Raw genomic sequence first — 22,893 nt, 5'->3', positions numbered from 1 at the left:
AGGTGGACAACTGCCACTGCCACTTGGACAATAGTCTGGGTCCTCATCATCAGAAATTTCTGACACTTGAGTCCAACCCCGTTACTGCCTCTTCATCATCCAACATCTGTAGGACCATTCCAGCTGTAAATCTAGCACAAATCCGATTTTTTCGTGTTTTTCCGACTCAACTGAACGGGAAAAGTCGCTTAAAAGTGGACCATTTTCAAATTCGATCCAGGTCACATTCGTATGTGGCTAAAATACCAACCGGGCCACATTTTTCCAGAATGTGGCTGCGGTCCGAACTGTCTAGTCCCCCAAATTAGAATTCATGCAGCAATTAACATCAGCAAAGAGCGAGAGGGACAGGGTGCTATAGCGGTGCAGTTGTGCATTAGCGTTAGCGCCTAGCTTGAACGCGGCTTTTGGGGAAGGAGCGGGCTCGACAACAGTCATAAAAAAATAAAATGGGTTGAGAACAAGCCTGACAATGCTCGGTTTTCTTTCTGTTCTAATGCTCCTGCGCATGCGGACCAGTTTGCTCAGCGCATCTCGGACTGCGAATTAGAGCGCATGTGTGATACTTGAACTGGCTCAAAGGACAAAGGCAGTCTCAACGGGTACGCCAAAAAAAAAACAGATATGACAAAAAATCTGAATTGTGCTTTAGTACCTGCGGTATGAACCTAGCCTTAGCTAGCTAGTTATGATGTAGGTTAATTTGTTGATAAATAATAATAAAGAGTCATGAAATACACACAAAATACTATATGGACATAAAACTTACAGTACACGCATCAGCTCTTGCTGTGTAAAATAATCTTCTTAAGGGATGTCACTTTTTACATACCTAGTCTGTGTGGTCCACGGTAAATTTATTCCTGACAGCCAAAGTTGATAAGAATGAAAGAGTCCCATTGGATTCCATACAAAATGCATTTGGGTCATTTTTGACCCACTTGTGGAAGCTTAGGGTATTCATACAAAAATGACAATTTCTTCAAATATATAAAAGGTTCATCAAAAATTTGATTGGCATTAAATCAAAAACATGTTTTTTGAGGAATACCTGGAATATGAATTGATAACAATTTTTCATTCCAAAGATATTTCAAGAAAACAACCTTACCGGGTCATATTTGACCCACTTATGCATCTAAGGGTTAATAGGGTACTTGATTTCGGCAGGAATCAAACCCCTGGTGCTCTGGGTGATGACCAGAAAATTAAAGTAGTTTCCCCCATTTAACTTTACTTATTGATGACCATTTACTGCCAGACTTTACCCTTTCAAATGGATTGTATGTCTATCACTGTCAATAGTAGTGAAATACCGTAAGCACTAGAAGTCCGCCTACTCTTGATGAGCTTGATTTGACTGGGAAATATTTGTCGATTTGGGGGCATTCAAGAAAAAGATTAGTTAGAGATTAGTTTCTTATCTAACATGCTTTTGATATCATAGCAAAAAGAAACCTGAAATGAACAGAGTGTTGTAAACGTGAAATATATGCAGAGGAGGAAAAGAAGTCTTATCTTTGCAGCAATAAGGATAAAGGCTCTTTTAACAGGATTTGGCCTGACCCACTGCGTTATAGCTGGGAGCTGATGCAGCAGTGGATCATTTTTCCTCTCCAAATCTGTTTTGGCATGGTCAGGAGTGCCAGAGTGTGCGAGTGCATGTGTGTGTATGAGTCTCTTAGTGGGGAGGGGTTAGGCCGCCAGCCGAGGAGAGAGCATTGTGGCCCAATCTCGAGCGTTTTTTAATGGTGCGACTCTGACAACACAAGGCTGGGTCTTCCCTCACTGCTCAGCTGAGCAATCAGGTCACCTCGTCTTGACAGACAGTACCACACACTCAACACACACACGTAGACAGACACACACAAAGACGTAAACATGCACAAATACATGCAGCCCGCAGCTGTTGCCAGTGATGTCAGTCCCGATTTGGCCAAAATGGTCTTTTGTTTCCGAGCGGCAACACAAGATCCAAAAGAGGCTTCATTTGGCCGGGAAGACATACTGCCTCTAACCCCGAACCCTTCCCCAAAATGTTTGATTTTTGATACTATTGGAGGTAAGGATGTAACGGTACATGTATTTGTATTGAACCGTTTCGGTACTGGGTGCTCGGTTCTGAACGGATGCGTACTGAACGAGTTTCTGACGTAATGCAACCCTTACTTTTCGAGGCTGTGAGTCGATCGGGTTACAGTTTCTTTGTGTAGATTGTATTTACTCCGTCTTCTCTCTACTATAATGAGGACCAACACGGTAGGACAGTATAACCCAGAAACGTCAACAGTGCGACAACGTGGCCGCCGCGAGAATGCAGTGAAACGCGTTAACGTTAAAGTCAATCAGCCAATGCACACCAGTCGCAGTGCGGCTGCGTGTTACGCGTCCCAGAAGCAGCTCAATGCAACGCACGCGAAAAGAACGGCAGAGGTTATTATTTGACGCGAGACGCGGCCGTCCTGCGTCAATACTACTATCGGTAGCTAGGATCGGGCAGACCGGAAGTCACTCGTGTAAAAATACGTTGGATCCGGTCGATTTTCAAACTAATATGCCATCGTAACCCACTTTTTGAGTCCATCAGGTCTCTTGAGTGGTACATCCGGGCACAGTTGACTTGTCTTTGTTGATTTACTGCTGTCTTCTCTGCTATAATAATAACCAACACGGCCCCATGTTCAATAAAAACCCCTCCTACCACAACAAAACATGTAGGAACTAATATTCACATAGGAACTAAAGTTATACAACGTAAAATATACAATATAAATGAATACTACATCACATTTGTAAAATATAAACACATAATAAAATAAATAATAGCCCATTTAAATAAAATTGAAATGAGATAAAACACCTGTAATTAAATAATAAGAATAATACACAGATCCTGCTTACACAATTAAATGTATTAATTTCTGTGTGGCGCTTTGACTTGAGAAAATCCACCAATAAAGCTTTTGAAAACCGTTTATAAGGAAAAAAAAAATGATTCATTGAGGCATTTCATTTGTAAAATATATGTTAAAATCTTTGTCATTGTGATTGCTTTTCTCTTTAGCACAAGACTTCTTTTTTCTTCTTTCTTTCAGAAAGAAAGCTGACCAATACGCGGGGACTGAAAGGCCAATTGTTGTTGGATTATCTTTAAATACCCGCTACTTTTTGAGCAGAATTCTAGCATTGTATAGGCTAATGTTCCTAATGTTGAAAGGTGCGTAATAAACAACTAGCACAATTATATTTTTCATTTTGTTTTCTTACTGTACCGAAAATGAACTGAACCGTGACCTCAAAACCGAGGTACTTACCGAACCGAGATTTTTGTGTACCGTTACAGCCCTAATTGTAGGGCATCAAAACATTAATCAGGGCCACTGATATCTTAAAACAACAGTGGAATTGAAGACCTCTGAGGTTGTTACTAATTTGACCCTGACATACAGTACATAACGGTGTTGTTTTAAACATGTTACTGTCCCGTGCTGCACTCATAATGTGAATTATTTTTAAACAAGAATAACAATGAAAAATGCTTGTCTTTATTAAATGCTTCATTGAGTGAGTCCACTCAAATCCGCTCACTGCGGAGAACAGCCGCGCAGACACACACACCCACAATGAGTTGCCACAGCACACTATTGTTTAAATAGCTAAATGATGATTGACACCTTCGGTGTCTTTGAAGGTAGCACTTCTAAGCTTCTCTGGCAAGATCAAAGCTTCAAAGCCTGTCCATAGACTTCATAATGTATTGACAATGCGCAGGGCTGATTTATAGGGGGCCTATCTCAGTTAAAGCTGACCGAGTGGAAACACAGACAAAGAGCTTTTTTCTGTTGAAAATTCTTGCGAATAAATGCTTAAATCCCTGAATTCTTTATAGATGTGGATGTAAAACAGTCTCGATTCTTGGTTAGAAGCAAAAAATCGGGCAGTTAGCAGTTATTTTACATAAATATTGCGAACTATGATGCTAGTCAGTAAGCAAATTAGCGGCTGCCATATCACGGGGAAAAAGCTTTTTCTGTTAAAAATTCTTGTGAATAAATGCTTAAAACCCTGAATTCTTTATAGATATGGATGTAAAACAGTCTCAATTCTTGGACGGAGATTATCAGTGGTCTTATATGTCTTCTATTTTCTACTAATTGCTCCTACAGTTGATTTCTTTACACCAAGCGTTTTACCTATTGCAGATTCAGTCTTCCCAGCCTAGTGCAGATCTACAATTTTGTCTCTGGTGTCCTTCTAACAGCTCTTTGGTCTTTGCCATGGTGGAGTTTGGAGTGTGACTGACTGAGGTTGTGGACAACTGTCTTTTATACCGATAATGAGTTAAAACAGGTGCCATTAATACAGGTAACGAGTGGAGAAAAAGTTAGACCTCTTTGACAACCAGAAATCTTGCTTGTTTGTAGGTGACCAAATACTTATTTTCCACTCTAATTTGGAAATCAATTCTTTAAAAATCAAACAATGTGATTTTCTGTTTTTTTTTTCCACATTCTGTCTCCCATGGTTGAGGTTTACCCATGTTGACAATTACAGGCCTCTCTAATCTTTTCGAGTAGGAGAACTTGCACAGTTTATGGTTGACTAAATACTTATTTGCCCCACTGTATGTCAAAAGAACCCCGTTCTTCATTTTCCCTCGTCTTCCATCGTCTCCTTGTGTTTTGTTTTTTCATGCCAGAGACCAAGTCAATTGCAACTTGGACCGACCCCATCGAGGAAATGAGAAGTTGCTCTCGTGCCCAGGAAGTGCTCCAACTCCTGCGCTCTTCGCCTATCACATCGTTCTCTCCATGCGTGTGTGTTTTTCCCCCGTGTGCGCTCTCTCTCTCTGACATGCAATACGAAGCCAACACGACACACTCTGAACCTATTACGCCGCTCGTAAATAATTCCGCTTCTCTTGACATGTCACGCTGCGGCTGGTTATGCTCCCGAGTTGATTGGGTTTGTTCTGATTACAGACTAGTTGGTTACAATGAAGGGCTAAATGGCGCCGTGCTCTCTTTTGTCAGGCATAGTTGTGCGAGAAATGCTAAATATCATCAAAGTGCATCGGAAGGGTGTTGATGTAATCTGTTAACAGCTATTAGTGTGGAGAAGATTATAATGGAGAGTGTTTTATTGCACACAGCGCCTCGTATTGGCATTGCGCTCGATGCCTGGGCATCAGTTTGCATTTGTTGCCTGAGAAGACTTCATCTGAAAGCTCTCCTTCAGCTAAGCCTCATGAAATATTAACCTGATAAAGTCGCGTTTTATTTCCCCCGAAGGAGGAAATGGTGCTGTCGGAGGATGCTAGTAAACAAAGTCGCCGGTTTTCATCAGAAACCTTTTATTTGTTCATTAATTTTTTAATTGCAATGTTTTTCATTGGAAAAGCTACTGCAAGTCGCAGTAATGTTATATTGCAGTATTTTCTTGTATTTAAGGCATTTGTACTAGAGATAGATGGATACGTATATTTGGCCAGCTGATATATCGGGCCGATATTTGGAAATTTGACGTATATCGGTATCGGCCTTTTTTTTTGTTTGTTTAAATCCAACCGGCCGATTTGAAAAAGTCAATTTAAAACTAAGGATAGGGACAAAGGATCATGCCATTTTTCAGAGGATTGAAATCTGGTGAAAAGCATTGGGTTTTTACTTTAAAAAAAATCAACTTCATGCTTGTACAGTCTCACTCTCCCTCCTGCTGCTTTCCTTGGTCAGCAGTGCAGTTTTGCTTGTTAAACTTAACGATGACTGACAAGTGACGAAGCTTTGATCTGGCCAGAGAGGCTTGGTATTGCTACCTTCAAAGACGCCAAATGTGTAAATCATCGTTTAGCTTGTCAAACACTTGTGTGCAGTGGCAACACATTGTGTCTGTGTGCACGGCTGTTCTCAGCCATAAGCGGATTTGACTGGACTCACTCAATGAAGCATTTAATAAAGACAAGTATTTTCTGTGTTATTCTTGTTTAGAAATATTTCGCATTATGAAGGCGGCATGGTGGGACAGTAACATGTTTAAAAAAAAAAAAAAAAAAGTTCCTTTTTTTATGTTGCCATTGTTGAAATATCACGATACACATCGGATCCATACACGGAGTATGAGGGTGAGCCAGGGCCACCCCCCTCCCCCGGTGGCCGAAAAGTGTCATTGCATGTAATTGACTTTCCTATATGCTTATTTTAAAATTAATAGTTTTCCGGTAAATATAAAAGTTGTAAAGCAATAAAACAAACAACAAAAATGAATGAAATGAACAAAAAAAAGTTTTTTTTTTACAATGGCTCAAAATTATTTTTCGAACAAATCATGTAACTAGCACCTTAGACGGTTATATATATTTTTTCAAACCTAAGCTTTCAAAAGCGACAACAACTACTGAGCAAGAATCAAAGATTGAAAACGTGGACCATGAAACGCCAGAGACCACCGTCAAAATGGTGAGCGGAGTTTCAATTTGCCCCACTAAAGACGCTATTTACAACAGAGCCACCACCCGTGTCTTGCCAATGTAGTTACCCCTGTCAAAAATTGTATGTAATTGTATCTATGTATTGAAGCCAAAAAAGAACCACAGTTATATATTTTATACATCGACGTTTATTAAACTGGAGAAACTCCATACAGGACTTGAATTACAGTTATAACAGTTATAGGTCATCCTACGAGTAAAACACTGCCTTTTTTTTTTTTTACGTTCAGTACGTATGTTAAGTTATACGAAAAATTTTTTTGTTTTTTTGATGGATGGGCCATGTTCTAAAACCTCGTAGATAACTACATCACCAAAACATGGAAATCAAGTAAATCAGTGCAGCGCAGTGGTTTCGGGCGGGGGATACAAGTTTTGACGGGGGTAACTACTTTGGCACGACACCGGCGGGCGTATCATATTCAATGGATGACAAGCTTGGCGAAAAGCATAGCTGTCCTAAGTAACCTGATTTATAATTCCCCTCAAAAATGATGGGAAACAAAAAACACTCATTTCAAACTTATTATAATAAATATTCTTCTAATTTAATTTGATTGTTGACACTTGTTTCAGGGTCATCAACATATTGTGCCTCCCCTACCCCAAAAGTCAACCTCTCGCCTATGATCGGATCACCACACAGGTATCGGGATCATGTCGGATCGTGACAAAAGTGGATCGTCCCAACCCTATCCTGCAAGTTTGTAATATAATAAGGGCTGTCAAACGATTAAAATGTTTAATCGAGTTAATCACAGCTTAAAAATTAATTAATCATAATTAATCGCAATTCAAACCATCTCTAAAATATGTCATATTTTTCTGTAAATTATTGTTGGAATGGAAAGATGAGACACAAGACGGACATAAACATTCAACACACTGTACTTAAGTACTGTATTTGTTTATTATAACAATAAATCCACAAGATGGCATTAACATTATTCACATTCTTTCTGTTAAAGGGATCCACGGATAGAAAGACTTGTAGTTCTTAAAAGATAAATCTGAGTACAAGTTATAGTCATTTTATATTAAAACCCCTCTTAATGTTTTCGTTTTACTAAAATATGTAAAGTTTTAAATCCAAAAATTAACTAATAGCTCGCCATTGTTGACGTTGCCGAGCGGGACGTCATACGGACTCCTTGCCGTTCTTCCACAGTGTCTTTAACTACGTAAGGTAGTGATTGAAATACACCACAAGGTGTCAATTGCGAGTTTTAAATTAGAGATCCAGCCAAGGCAAGTCTGAGTAAGTTTTATGCGTATTTTGCATTGCTATTTTGATTGGGAATGCCAGTTCTCTTTGCATTGAGAGCTTTTATTTTTGTGAACATTATTACTTTTTTTTTTTTTTTTTTTTTTGAGATAGGAATATTATTTTTGTTGTGCTTTCACTAAATGATACTGTAGCGACTTAACTGTTCCGCCCAAATGCATGATGGGAAGTTGGGCAACCATGACTGTCAGTGGTGGCTGCAAATGGTATAACGTACGTTCTGCATTGTGTTCAATTAAGCTGTTAAGAAAAATATTGTCTCCTGCTCCACCCAATTGCATGATGGGACGTTGGGCAACCATGACTGTTGGTAGTGGCTGCAAATATTATGTAGTATGTTCTACGTTGTGTTCAATTAAGCTTGTCAAGGAAAAGATCGCCCCTTTTCATTCTTCCCCATGTCGTTCGCCACAATACTTATATTTGTTGTGAAAGAGTTGCCAAAGCTTAAGCCAATAAAAGGCGTGGTCCTAAGAACGCATGTGTCCACTCGCATTTCCCTACTTTTTCGCTCTCAATGTGCTAAAACGGCGTCATTGTAAACTGTTTGAGACAAAGCATGCACGGGTCATTCCGTGCATGCGTTAATGGCGTCAAATATTTTAACGCGATTATTTTAAAAAATTAATTACCGCCCGTTAACGCGTTAAATTTGACAGCCCTAAATATAATCTTTCTTCGTTTTTGAGTTTTTTTTAGCACAAACATAAATACAAACAAACAGACTGACATAAAGAACCGAATACATAACCTCCGCTTCTGTACTTTTCATCTACTGGCGGAGGTATCTAAAAAGTACACGTAAATATTTTCCCTTTAATATTATTAATTAAGACTGCTTCTATGTCTTCAGCACATGGTCAGTGGAAAGCAGAATAACAACACGGCTTATCGGCCATCAGCGCAGCATCTGATCGGAGGTCAGATGTGTGCACTCCACCAAGATATTTTTAAAGAGCGATGTGATAGGCCTGTTTTGAGAAGCAATTTCTCCAGGCGGAACAAAAGGGCATAGTTCACATTGAAGAGAAAAGCTGGCGTCCAAATATGTGAGCAGAAAATGAGGACTATGAAGTCAAACAGAAAATCATTGGAAGGGATTTGATAGACTGCAGATTTAATGTCCATCTGATGGCAGAAAAGAGATCAGAATTAATCCTCTTAGTTGTTTGTTTGGTAATCTGATTTTGTCAGATTTTTCGGGCTGCTATCTGAGGTTGCGGTTACTGATGCTGCCTCTGAACGCACTCTGGCGATTTTCAACTCCCACATTCTCCCCCCGATGCCCTGCCCTCTGGCGTGTTACTCTCCACATATTAACAACATATCAGCTGATTAAATACCACAATCGAGAAGATACAGCATGTCTGCCTGTGAAATGATTCCCCCACTGTGCCAGAGTGCCACACTATGCTCCAAATAAATGACCTACTTTGCACATTAACACACATTTACATGCGGGGCGAGATCAGGGACGGCTTCGTCGTTTAGGAACTCATCTCACTTTAAAAGTGCTGTGTGTGGCCTCGGTCCAGTTCTTAGACTGTGATTGTCGTCTGCAACTAGGAGTGACATTAAACACCTAAAAGACTATTTTTGATGACTTGTTCAATATATTTCAAACTGCAACTTATTGTTATGTGAATTGGACAAATGTCACTTGGATCTCATACATGAGTGGTCCCCAACGTTTTTTGGAACACGGACCGGTGTGATGTGGGCTTTTTTTCACGGACCGGCAAAAAAAAAAGGCAAAAAATGACAGTAAATATAAAATAACACGACAACAAATGCAAGGAAAATGTAACTCACCATACGCTGAATGAATCTTTTTTAACAGCAGCTTCTCCTAAAACTTGACGGCATATATCCTTGATCGCAGGCATAAGTTCTTCTCCAATCGTGAAAGGTTTCTTGGCTTTAGCAATACGGTTCGCCACGAGGTAGAACGCTCTCAGTGCATTCGCTTTTGTTGCCTCGTTTGCTAACTTTTAGCCACATACTATGCAGAATGGATTTGGTTGAATCGTCTTCTGGCTCAGCAGGTGGCCTTTTCCCCGTGAATAAAAGCTTTCCAAACACGTCTGTTTTTCAGTTATCTTCGCTAACGTGTGGGCTTATTATTTCTGGGATCAAATCTGATGGGCCCACATCATTATCGAGGACACGCACATGGAAATAAAAAATAGATGCGAGCTGAGAAAAAGGACCGGAAGTACCCCATTGCTGAGGTGTGCTCAGGTCCGCAGCACACAGCCAACAGCAGCTAACGTTACTGTCTGCAATGACTGACGCCGGGCTGCTAAAGTTGCGCAAACACCTGAGATAGACCGATTATCGGCCGGGGCGATTATCGGCGCCAGGCCCTCAAAGCGCTTCACACTATATCCTCATCTACCTACTGGTGACGCAGCACCAGGAGCAACGTGGGGTTTAGTATCTTGCTCAAGGTTACTTAGACGAGGTCATCAGGGCGGGGAATAGCGTACCGCAATAATGCTATTTTTAGACCGTGACGTCGCATCGTAAAGCAGAAGTGGGACATTATAGACACGCCCTTGCATACAAACCAGTATATTTCTGCTAGTTTTTTTCTGGTAATCTTTCAAAAACGAACATCCCGATCAAACACTGCTGCTATGGAACTTGTAGAAACGACTCTCAACATTACGACCGTCCACATATGAAAGATGTTTTCTTCATATGTTTCCCAAACCCAAAGACTCAAAGGAAAAAATGTGAACGATGGATCAGCTTGTGCGGACGTCCGAAAGACCAGTTTACCGCCAGCAAGGTGAAGTCATTCACCTGCTCTTTGTCCTACAAATGACAATCCCGACCCATTGTCTGCCACAGCGTCCCCCTAAGAGGTAAGCCATTTTGATATTTTTACTTATTTCTTAGCGTGGAGTTTTGCCGTGCTGCTTCTGTCTGACAATGAATGACCTGAAAAAAATTAAAGTGGTATCGGATTGCCACCGTTGTTTCCCTTTGCTGTTGTAAAGAAACAACTTTAGTAAGGGGGAAGTGTGAATAATTTAATACAATTAAGATTTGTTATTAATGAAAAAATTAAGAATTTAGAATAGAATTTGCGATCGCTACACAAAACTAACAATATAAATTACCACCAAGAACGGTCAGAGACGTAAGGCAACCAGAGGATATAATATATAAGAAAGACTGGGCATATGGGGGTAAAGGATAGCTTGTTGAAACAGGAGAACGTCATTGTCAGTGGCATAAGGAAAAAGGTGTGGATCAGCTCGGCTCTTTTTCAGCCCTCGGCACTCAAGCCATCTCTTTAACTTAACATGTGTATGTTCTTCCACATCTTTACCAGTAAATTTGGCACCAGGGACATGATTTTCGGAAAGAATTGGTAGGTTTAGCTCTGTAAACATCTCCTTCATACACTATTTCCATTCATTTACTATTGGGGACAAACGGCAGCGTAGCCCCCCCCTTAGCAACAGTTGCTAACATCATGAATATTAATGAGTGGAAGTGACGTGTAGCGTGCGGTACGCCATTAAACCCACAACCTCTTGGTTCGAGAACAACTACCACTGAACCAAGCCACCCCCTATTATCAGCTATTATTTTCTAGTTGTGTGATTCAATATGTTTTACAGTGAATATCAGCTCCAAAAATCTGTTATCTGCCCCTCTAACTACAAATAATCAGTATCGGTCCTAAAAAACAAAAAAAACAAAAAAACATAATCAATCTCTAGCAAACACCCAAGTAATGTCGGCCAACCACTAGAGGGCGACGTACACAAATCTCTACTCGGATTAGTCAATAGAGTAGACAGGCTTAATGATGTGTCAAGAGGCGCAGGTCAGATTGCGGTCGTTAAAATTATTCATTATTTCTCTGCAGCCCGGGAGCAAATGCACCGTGGACCGGTACCGGTCCCCAGCCCGGTGGTTGGGCATCACTGTCATACATCATGTCCAGTAGATTCTATTGTACTTTTGAGGTAAGGCAGAGTTGGTACCAAAGGACCATCATGAAGCTTCAGCTTGGCAGGATAACTTCGGATCCTTTGTTTGGGCTTTGTTTGTTCCGGCACATTCAGCAAGTGAAAAGAGGTGCATGTAATGAAACTAAGGCTACATTCATACTACAGGTCTTAATGCACGAATCCGATTTTTTGTCATATCCGTTTTTTTTGGTGTGCCCGTTCAGACTGCCTTTGTCCATTGAGACCGTTCAAGTATTACGCATGCGCACTAATTCGCAGTCCGACACGCGCTTAGCAAGAAGACCCGCATGCGCAGAAGCATCAAAACAAATGACACACGTCATCTGTCATTCCAGGGATATCATATTTTGCTTTTCAAAAGGAGGACACAAACAACAGACATAAATAATCCCCGTTTAGGCTTATATTCAAAGTTTATATGGATCGATAGCATGCACGCACTGTCCGTGCATGTCACACACACATACGGGCAGTTTGCCCCGACTCTCGGCCGTGTAGGCAATGTTGAAATATTGCTCACTTGGAGCAGAGAGAAAACTGAGCATTCTCAGGTTTTTCCTCAACCCATTTTCATTTTTTATGACTGTTGTCAAGCCCAGCCCTTCCCCAAAAGCCGTGTTCACTGCAAGCTAGGTGCTAATAACGCACAGCTGCACCGGTAAGGTAGCGTCTCTCTCGCTATTTGATGACGTAATTGCTGCATGAAATCCGATTTGGGAGAGTGGACACTACAGACCGCTGCAACAGTCTGGAAAAATGTGGCCCAGATCGGATTTGAACCACATACGAAAGTGACCCAGATCGAATTTGAAATTGTCCAGTTCTATGCGACTTGTCACGTTCAGACCGCCAAGTTAATGCCTCACTCGACTCAGAAAAACACGAAAAAATCGGATTCGTGCATTAAGACCTGTCGTATGAACGTAGCCTAATTCACATGATAATGGTTAGTAGAGATGCACGATAATTATCGGTCCGATAATAGGAATTATGACGTCATCCTAATAAACCCGATAACATAATATATTATCGGCCCTATTAATAATATTTTTGGCATGTTGTCGGAATGGGATTTGTGCGTTCGTTTCCACTCCTGTTTTTACAGTATGCAAAGTTTTGTTACTGTCTTTGTTTTGTTCATTATAATAATGTTCATGTCATCATGAGAATTCTGGTTCGGTCAAAGGCAAATCTAAGCTGAATCAACCACTAGTATTTTGGACCTACAGGTGTTCAAAAACTCAGGTGAATATACAATGAAAAATTATATATGTATTATCGGTTATCGTATCAGTATCGGCCTTGAGGAGCAGGAAGTTATCGATATCGTTTCAAAAAATGGATATCGTGCACCCCTAATGGTTAGATCAATTACAATCATTAAAACAAATGGGAAGACAGTGTAACTGACCTATATAACTGAAGTCATCATATAACGCAAATCAAATAAGGTTGCTTAAAAGTTGGTAGGGACAATTTGAGCATCCTGAAAAGTTGGTAGTGTTTTGTCCCTACTGTCCCTATGCAAACCTACGCCCTTGCATTCAATAGACTGTCAACTTTTGACAAAACTAAAATAATGCATCTGTTCTTCCTAACTTAACTTGTACGACTTGGAGGGATTACAAAGCACTCGTAATTAGAACAAATCCATTATTCAAGCCTGCCGTGAGAGCACCTTATTTTTGTTGAAATGCACAAGCAGGCAAAATAGATAATGAGTAAAATAGCTCTAATTAAAGGAGCACGTATCAGCACTCTTTTTATCTTAAGTACAAACTGTGTGACGAGAACATCGCAGGGAGTGGGGAATTGTCTGCACTGTAACGGGACGTGCGGTGTCATGCGAACGCCAATACTCGCGCACGCGATAGAACACAATGCAACACAACAGTGCAGAAAAATGTCAACAAGGCTTTGGACACACGTCATATTGACTTGAGGGACCGCTTGAGTGCACAGCCACACGCGACTTGACATGGATGAACGTGTAAGTGCTTCCTCTTTTTCTGTCCATCACACACACACACGCACGCACACAAGAGCTAGATCGCAATCCATGATTGCTCACGGACCATGATAAGAAAATGTAGTAGATGAGTAATCTGATATGCATGACTTGATGTTTCACCGCGCCTTTCTTTTTCCTCTTGGAAATCGCAGGTTGCATCCATAATTCACGGCGGCCTCCGTCTGTTTTCTTCCCTTTTTCCACTCTGCCTCTCCCTCCCCCTTTGCCTCACCCTTTCCTCGCCCCGCATCTCACTCCTGGCAATCTGGCTTTTGCAGCTTAGCTCATTAGCATATTGCACAATGTGCAGATGCCACCAAAAATTATTCACCTTGCAGCATTTTTGATGCTGTTGTGCACAAACACAAATTACTCTGTCAACATTTTTGCACAGCTTCCCAAAATGAGGTATTGGGACAAAAAGTCTCAATTTTTTTTTGGTCTTGGGTGTATACTTTTATGTCCTTTTCCACTGCATGGCAACTGTTTTGGGCAGTCTATTTTCCATGTCTACAAAAACCAAGCTGTGTCAAACGCATAGGGCAGAATGCAATGGACCTATCGCTAAACCACGTCCCCAAATCAGAAAACTCGGATCTGATCTTTGACGATACCACAATAGCAATTGTCACCTTAACTTATAAACATAATTTCTTACGGTTGTCGATGATAACAAAGTTGCTATTCAAATAAATAAATAAATACAACAATAACATCCAAATAGTGCTGCAACGATTAACCGATTAACTCGAGTATTCAATTAGAAAAAAATATTTGAATTAAATTTTGTTGCCTGGAGTATTCGTTTCATTAAATCGGCATTGTATTGGTTTATTTTGAAACTGTTTGCATGTAGTGTTATTGATTTGGGTGGCAACAATGAATATGATATACCTCATAACTCATGGCTGAAACAAGCTGCTCCCTGTTAAGACCACCATTAGCCAAGTTTTTGTTTGAGCAAATGTTTTTAATGCATTCATGATTTAGTTTATAGGTATATTCAACCGTTTTATTTTTTTGTGGGAATATGTGTCCGAACCGTTTGTTAAGAGCATTGATAAAAATAAAAATAAAAAAACAAAAAACTTTAGCATTTTATAGCATTCAAGCTAGCGGACTTTTTCTGTTTAAGTTAGCCAATTGTTCTTTTGTTGTACATAGATCATTTAATTAATTAATTTTTTTTAATACCGTTTTAGGCTCAGCTCGGGTATTTTAATTTTTCATGTTCCTTGTCCGATTACTCGATTATTCGAAATAACTAGTCCACTGATTAATCGACTAGTAAAATATTCGATAGCTGCAGCCCTACATCCAAATAATGTATACTAGAAATGTTTGGTAGAGTTGGACTCATTTCAAATTTCTGATGAGAAGTACCGAATTTTCCAGACTGTTAATTGCATGTTTTACATTTTTTGGCCAGTGAGACTTACAATGTATATTGAGATGTGTTCTTTGAACAAATCTGAAGGCATATTAATTTGCATGTACAAGAAACGTAGTCAACTATTAATGTTAGTTTGCTAACATTTGACTGCCACCTTGTTTACTATCCTGTCACCACACAAATAGAATAAAATCTAAATAATCTAAACTGTCTAGAACCCAGCACTGAAAGTCCAAAGTAAAAACTACAAGCTTTCTATAAAGAAAGAAATACATGTAGTCACCAGGTTACGAACGAGTTCCGTTCCTACGCTGGCGACAAAACAAAAGCATTGGGAAAAAAACTCAAATAATGTTTTGTCCCCACCCCCTTTCAAAGCCATAGATCCTGAAACATGAATATGCGTGGTGTCGCTCTATATGTACTGTATGTACCAGGACAGTATGGCTACTGCAGCATATTGGAGACTTTGGAGAATATAATAAGGTATGATAAAATTGTCAGGCTAAACAACAGGCTAATGTAACATTAACATGCGTTTGCGCAACGCTGGCGACGTAACCCAAAATTCCACAAAAGTCGAAATTAACCCTTTAAGTACCCCTAAATAATTCCCAAATCTCAAAATAACTATCCAAAAACATGTACTATTGAACATTGTACCGTCCTCTCCAAGATGTTCAAGCTAAATCCTAGCTAGACAGCGAGCTAAGCTCCGAAATGAAGATGTCAGACGTCCGTGTGGTTGGCTGACTTTATTCAGCTGCTCATGACATCAACGCTAGCAGAATTAAACTAAAATAAAAATGAAAATAAATCAATTTCATCTTTAAAAACAGCAATTCAAATGTGTGTCTATAATTAGCTGCTAGCACAGCAATAACAATCCTCACACATGATTAACATGTATCAGTTAGCATTCCGCACACCATCATGAACAATCACATAAACTCGTATTTGACCACAATTGGAAATGCAAAATAAACAGTACAAAAGGTGTTAGATACAGGTGTTGCCTCTTTGGATGCTTCACAATCAACAAATGTGTGCGCAAGCTTGCAGCTGCTATCTTTCCCCCCACTCTCTCTCACTCGGCTGCATGACTTCTTCTTTGGAGCAAATGCGCTCATCCTTGTGTGTGCGCGTGCGCTCTTCTTCGTATGTGCAAATACCTTCTTCTTCTTGTGTACGTGCACTATTACTCGCTTGTAAAAGTACTACCTGCCCAATGCTCCCTGCGCCAAATAAAAGCATGCATCACTAAACAAAAGTTAGTCGTAAAGTCACATATGTCACAATCCGGGAACTACCAGTATATGACTTTGGAATCAATTTCTTTCCAGTCCACATATTCAAAACAAACACACTCAATTATGGTCAGATTTTTGTCATTCCAAGGACAAAATTCGTGAGTTTTAAGCATCACTGGAAGTGCACACAGCGATCTGCAAAATTCCACGACTCTCTTTCCTGACGTCCCAGCCAAGCTGAAGCCGGGACATGAAACACAGGTGTTAAATCAAGATGCTTACCAGTGGAGGAGGGCGTTCCCGCGTTTCACGTTGAAGAAATCGGTGCCTTAATCCTCATCGATCACAGGCCGGCTTCTGAAACCAGACAAAGCGAAAAGAGCGACGTGAATCGAGGCGTGTGACAAAACACAATGTGCTTTTCAGTGATAGGCAAACAAGACCGGAGGTGGTGTCGTTTATCGAGATGTAATAAAGCGCCCCTGTCGCGCCTCTGACAGATTGGAGGTGCGTAACAAGGGCTGACAACTTGCACATAAATCCTTGACAAATATCACACTTAAAACACTCGAAACGACAAACGCGAGTTGATTTTTTTTTTTTTTTTAATCCTTCCCGGTGTCTACGAGTTGCCAAAGCAGCTGTCAGTTAAGTCGCGGGCTTTCATCATTTCTACTGGATGAATGGAAAAACATTTCTGTCTTTATTGTTAATATCTCATCAGTCAGTAAGGTCCGCGAGGACGACTTAAATACTGTATCTTCACAGGCCACAGTTTGCCCCACATTTAATTACATTTAACAGCTAAATACGCCTCTGTGCTTTATTCACCCCCTCAACTCATCCTTGCGTCCAATTTAATTAGTCATAAGCCTTTTAATTAACTAAATATGATCTGATAGGGATATTTTACACTCGTGTAAAGGATATAGACTGGGCACTTAAACTCACAGACAGCCAAGCGCTCACTAGGAATCCTTTTGTGCAATTGTGTGGGTATTTACAGTGTATCACAAAAGTGAGTACACCCCTCGCATTTCTGCAGATATTTAAGTATAACTTTTCATGAGACAACACTGACAAAATGACACTTTGACACAATGAAAAGTAGTATGCGTGTAGCTTATAAAATAGAGTTAATTTTATTTTCCCCTCAAAATAACTCAAAATATAGCCATTAATATCTAAACTTGCATTGGGAATCTCTGGCATGAAGTCGATTCGATATGTATCTAGATCAGGGGTGGGCAAACTATTCCACAAAGGGCCGCAGTGGGTGCGGGTTTTTGTTGCAACCCATTAAGAGGACACCTTTTCACCAATCTGCTGTTTTACAAGTGCAATCAGTCAATTGCAGTCAGGTGCTTCTCATTTCTGCTGAAACCTCATTGGTTAAAATATCTGTGCTGGGTCAGTTGGAACAAAGACCAGGACCCACTGCGGCCCTCGAGGACCGGTTTGCCCACCCCTGATCTAGATACACTGGTTACGATTCGATTAAAAAAACGATACATTTTTAAGGCCGAGCGATTCGATATGATTCGATACAGTGTAAGAACGATACGGTTCGATAGAGTGAAAACGATACGATAGTAAATATTTGTTGTGTGTGTTTGTACAGTATTTTAAACATATTAAAAGACCACATTTCTAATATAGCAAAATTAAACAACAAAATTTCATACCAATGTTATGTTTTATTTTTTTATGAAAAAAAAAAAAAAAAAAGGCTTACTATATGACCGTCATTTTGTTGGATGGGATTGATAATAAAATAAAACTCCAGTGACAGACAACAATAAAGTGTAGTAATTCAATTACTGTATTTCCTGGTGTTTTGAACACAATAGGTAAGTGCAAACTTTCAACGTAAACATCTTACAAACAAAAAATATTAATTATATGCAGCAGCTCTAGAAAAAAAGAATTAAACCTGCTAGTGTTATCATAAATAAATAACAAATTATGCTTTACGAATGGTATAATTGGGGGAGTAAAAACATGGCATTTTAGACAGACAGGTCAATAATCATTACTTTAACCTAATACACAGCAAAGTCATTCACTTATGCCTGTGCTTCATCATTTTTTATTCCTCATCACTGTCCATATCTTTTTTGAAGGGCAGATTTTTCTTTAGGAAGATCAACTAATCCACATGTTCATGTTTAAGTAGACTGCGTTTCGTGGAAACGATATCTCCAGCCGATCGTGCTGGCCTTTCCACCATTGTAGTGGGTTATTTTTCAGGGTTAAAAACTCACGATCTCTGTACCGCTCCACACTTCACACAAGCTCTGTCCCATGCGAACAGATCTGGCTGCCTTCATCACTTCAAAGTCCGACTTTTGTTTTCCTAGGTGCGTTGAAAATCAATCGCTGCACGTCGCTGGCGTCGGTGATCACACTGTCCATTGTTTTAGCATGTTGCTTCGTTGCCATTACTAGTTTCGTTTTGGGCTGTGAAGAAAATGCTACGGAGCGTGCGTTACAGCGTTGTTATGACACGCCCGTGACGATCGGGTAATGACGGCGACTAGTAGCGGTTCTGCCGAAATGCATGGGAAGTTGAGGCAACCACGAGTGTGAATAGTGCTTGTCCATATAATATCATGCGTGCGGTCTCGATCTAAGTGTGCTGTGTGGTGAATGACACAAGCTAAATTATAATCATATTAAGCAATGCATTGAACTAGGCATTAGAAGCCGATTCTTGTGCTCACGATAGCCGAATTCTATCTCTACTATCGGTTCATTGAATATTTAATGGCTAAAAACTGTCAAATGGTAACTTTTATTATCGATACATCTGTATCTCTCACCTGTAAAACCGGATATCCGGTCGTATCGGTTTATCGTTCTCAAGCTTAATCTAAACCCCTGGCAACAAGAGTGAGTACACCCCTTAGAAACTATGTATATCCCTAAAAGTCCAAATTGAATACTGCTTGTCATTTTCCCTCGTAAATGTCACGTGACTCATTACAGGAGTGCTGTCAACATTGCTGGAGAGATTGAAGAGGTGGGGGGTCAGCTTGTTAGTGCTCAGACCATATGGCTGTCACCCCCGGAGGGTGCAAACAGTTTGCTGAAGACATGTCAACAAAGCACATGGATTACTGGAACCATGTCTTATGGTCTGATGAGATGGGCGGGCTTTCTTGTGTACCGTCTTCAGAAGAGGGTTCCTCCTGGGGTGACAGCCATGCACACCAATTTGATGTAGAGCGCGGCGCATGGTCTGAGCACTAACAGGCTGACCCCCCCACCTCTTCAATCTCTGCAGCAATGCTAAAAGTACTCCTGTAAAGAGTTACGTGACATTTTGGAGGGGAAATGACAAGCAGTACTCAATTTGGACATTTTTGGATGTACGTAGTTTCTAAGACAGCCCTGATTATAAGATGACCCTGTTTTTCAAGACTCAAGTTTGAAAAAAAGACTTTTTGAACACCAAATTAATTTTTATACAGAAAATAATTACAGTACATCTGAAACAAATGATTATAACAATACTTTGAGAGAAAAAGCAAGTTATTTTGTCTCATTCAAATCTTAATATCACAACATTTAAATATGTAAACTAAAGTGCAATCACATTCGTAAATGAATGGCTTCTGGTTTTTGAAATGTAAATAAACCAATCTATTGTGATAAAACAACAAAATTGCAATAACTGCATTAACCATTAAAGTGAGGTCTAACTGTAACTGTAGTCTTGAAACAAATCTGAATAAGGAAAAACATTGCAATAAAATAAAGCAAACTGGTTAAACTTGAGAGTAGCTGAGATTTGTCATGACAGAACATTACTCCTCAAGTTCAGCATTCGCTTCAATGATATCTGACGCTCTCTAGCGTCGTGAATGGGTATATTGTCTAGACCTCGAATATAAGACGACTCCCACTTTTTGGGTCTTATCTCAATGCAAAAAACACCGTCTTATATTCGGGCCAATTCGGTAATACGATAGGCTTCCATTTCTTGATAACGTAAAATTAAAATGGGGGTTCACAATTATGTGGCACTCTGCAATTAGAACTGGTTTACTTTCACATAAATGGTAGAGGCGTGCGAAATGTCTGATTCTTAGATTATTCGCGATTCGGCTGTGGAGGATTCGAGAACGATTCACAAATATCCAAATTCCGATTATTGAATTATACCAGGTAAAGCGGAAGTAAAACACAGTCAGCGCGGTCTTTGGGACGCAATGAGGAATGGACCGAGAGTAAATATCATGTTCAACTCATGCCGCTAAATAAAAAAACAATCATACCTGACTGCGGTTGACAGTTGCTAGTTGCTACAAACATACGGCTACAGTAGATATCGTATATATGTAGAACTAGATGCAAAATGACAGACGACGTCAGTGTTAGAACATGTATTATTGAACAGAGATGCGAAATGACAGACTTTCCGGCGTAAGTAAACAGCCGCCATCTTAAAGCAGTAGACCTCCCTAGAAGGCTCTCTTGCAGCGAACCTAATTAACTTTTTATCTTAAATACATCTTAATTGGCAGAATCTTGTCTTGAATCTATCTTTAAATGATGAAATAGTTTTAAAACTTTGACAAAAGTAGACAGAAGGGAAATTATGGAATAACGGGAGCAATTTTAACAACTGTTAATCACAATATTAAATTAATTGAATGTAGTTTAAAGCTGCTGATACAGAATGGGGACTGGAGTTTTTTTATTTAGTGTTATTTTTCTATATTTGTTTACTGTTATATGTTAACTTGATACTGAAATAGTAGTTTGGTTTAGCCTGAGAGGATTTTTGAACAATTTTGGAACTAATGTACAAAACGTTATCAAAAAAAAAAAAAAAAAGGAGGGGGGTGCATCAATAATCGTTTTATAATCGAATCGGAGCCTCTGAATCATAATCGTAATCGAATCGTTAGGTGCCCAAAGATTCCCATCTCTAGTAAATGGTACATAAACCAGGCATTTGTTTACTGATCTCTATTAATGGAATAAAAGGCCCGTTTTGCCTGTTCTGATGGTGAGGAAACATGATTGCTGAGAGATTTTGCCACCTGGCAGAGCTTCTGGAAAGACCTTCAGAGAGGCAACAAATGGACGGGATTGATCCGCTTAGTTGTTCATTTACAACCCAAGAAGAAGAAACTAATTCCCCTGTCGCGCCTTTGTTTCAGCCTCACACAATACAATCGGATGCACGAGAAGGGAGGTGAGCAGGCCACACGTGTGTGTGTGTTACATGTGGATTAATCTCCACTGGATGTCATCGCAGGTGCCATTAAACGTAGCAGAAGGCGAGAATCGTGCTGGAAAACCAGAAGCTGCCGTCTAAATAATTTATTCCAAGGCTCATCTTGTCTCACACCATAGGGAGATTTCTGCTTTCAATTTGCACCAAGATGTCTTTCCTTTCAGTATTCAAACGGCGGGAGCGGATTTGTTGTGATTGACCCGCGGAAGGTCAGCGTTAGCGCGCGAGCTAGCGTCGACATCGTTCTCGGCGGGCTGGTGCACGTGTCTATTAGCGGGCCGGGGTGGCGTTGCATACATGCGTGAATGCGTGTGTGAGGGGAAGGCGGGGAAAGTCTTTGTTTACTCGAGTGCATGCTGGCTGACGCTAGAGAATAGGCCTACGGAGCAGGGAGACAGTGGTGTGTGTCGGAGCTTATTAGGCATCTATCCAAGGACACTAACGCTCCAGACACTAAAGCGGACAAAAAGAATGAAAAAAAAAAAAAAAAAGAACATGATTGCTAATATAGTAAGAAGACGTTAGGAAAGCAGAAGAGTGTGGAGGAATACAATTAGAGGAGGTATGAAGTCATGGCTGTCAGGGAAATTCAACTTTGAACTCCAAGACAAGTGTTACCTCGATAGCCCGATTAGAGAAATGAATACGACCCCAACCACGGATTGCTTTTCTTCGAAGGCTTTATGAACAAGAGCTATCGGGTACAAACCGATGTGACCCAGCCAGGAGCTGTGATCACCCAGAAAGTACAAAGAAGTACGATAGAGGCTGGACATTTATACTGTTGAAAGTAGGGGTGTGACAAAATATCGAAATGGTGATGTATCATGATGCTTTGCATCCCAAAAGGTTATCGATATGCTCCTGCCAAGAGATATCGTTTCTGGGATCTGGGCTATTTGCAGGCAATGACATTGACTGGATGAGTCTTTCTCCAAGGAATGCTTTAACAGTTTTAGCTCTGTGGCATGCATTGTCATCTTGAAAAATGACAAACATATTTTCAATTGAAGGGATAAGAAAGCTGTCTAAAATTTAAACGTAAACTTGTGCATTCATTGAAGATTTAACCACAGCCATCTCCCCAGTGCCTTTGCCTGACATGCAGCCCCGTATCATCAAGGACTGAGGGAATTTTGATGTCTTCTTCAGGCAATCATCTTTGTAAATCTCACTGGAACGGCACCAAACAAAAGTTCCAGCGTCATCACCTTGTTCCAGTGAGAC

At 40.2% G+C, this 22,893-nt stretch overlaps 1 protein-coding gene across 2 annotated transcripts in view; it reads right to left on the bottom strand.

The window, feature by feature from the left end:
• zmiz1a (zinc finger, MIZ-type containing 1a) overlaps window positions 1–22,893 on the bottom strand; it is a 509,241-nt gene that overhangs the window by 189,273 nt on the left and 297,075 nt on the right. For both annotated transcript variants that reach the window (XM_057849271.1, XM_057849277.1), the window contains exon 5: window positions 16,701–16,775. The gene's annotated coding sequence lies outside the window, so the exon portion shown is untranslated. The remainder of the gene's footprint in view (window positions 1–16,700; window positions 16,776–22,893) is intronic.

Source organism: Corythoichthys intestinalis, chromosome 10 (assembly GCF_030265065.1).
Source record: "Corythoichthys intestinalis isolate RoL2023-P3 chromosome 10, ASM3026506v1, whole genome shotgun sequence".
In the NCBI taxonomy this organism is placed as follows: Eukaryota; Metazoa; Chordata; class Actinopteri; order Syngnathiformes; family Syngnathidae; genus Corythoichthys; species Corythoichthys intestinalis.
This window is presented reverse-complemented; position numbering and strand designations above follow the sequence as displayed.